This window comes from Agaricus bisporus (assembly GCF_000300575.1).
Source record: "Agaricus bisporus var. bisporus H97 unplaced genomic scaffold AGABI2scaffold_5, whole genome shotgun sequence".
Taxonomy (NCBI): domain Eukaryota; kingdom Fungi; phylum Basidiomycota; class Agaricomycetes; order Agaricales; family Agaricaceae; genus Agaricus; species Agaricus bisporus.
The window spans coordinates 984,692-985,515 of record NW_006267368.1 but is presented as its reverse complement, the minus strand read 5'-3'; positions in this window follow the sequence as shown (position 1 = coordinate 985,515).

The following is an 824-nucleotide window of genomic DNA, read 5'->3' as shown; positions in this document are numbered from 1 at the left end:
ACGAGGTATAGCAGAGGGTGGAGCCAAGCAGGGCGAGCATAGAACGAGGCGGGGTTGAACGAGGTATGGATGAAGGTAGAATTCGACCACCAAGCCATACAGGATCTACAGGAGTTTCAACTGAAGACGACATGACATCGTCAGGTGGGGAGACGACAACCGTGGGTACAACAATTTATTCTGTCTTTTTGGCCTCAACCTGCTCTCGTTACAAGATTTTGTCGAGACGGTGTCCAGTGTGATCGTCATCCCTTAAATTAGACATCGGCAATTGTGCCGCTTTTTCCACCCATGACTGAGTCAGCAGGGGCGGGAAATCAGTAGTAGCAAGAGGCCCATCCGGAACCCTTGTTGTCGAATGAAGGGGGATTAAGAGCACTTAGTCCCAAAATGCATTTTTTGGCGTATGTGAATCAGTTCTTATCCAAGCGACAAGATGTCGTTTGTTTGGGATACCCGTATATATCTACTAATTTTCTATGTTTTCAGTTAGATGGGTTGGAGAGAGATTGTCCCACAAATCCGATATTCATTTCTGAAAAAAGCCATATTTTGTTTAATTCATAAAATATTAACCTTGTGATCAAATCACTATCTACAACTTAACACCATATCCTAGGGTGGTAGTCTATAGATGCCTGTACTTGTGGTAACTGTCAACCTGTTTACAGGTTCTCCAACATGGAATCTGTCAGTGCGTCTACCCAGATGATCATTCAGCTATATCATCCCCAATTTTCATTGGATTCTGATGCAACTTTTTTTGTTGGAAAGCCACATTTTAAGGCTTTCTACATATGGATAATACATCCCATTTAATTGAA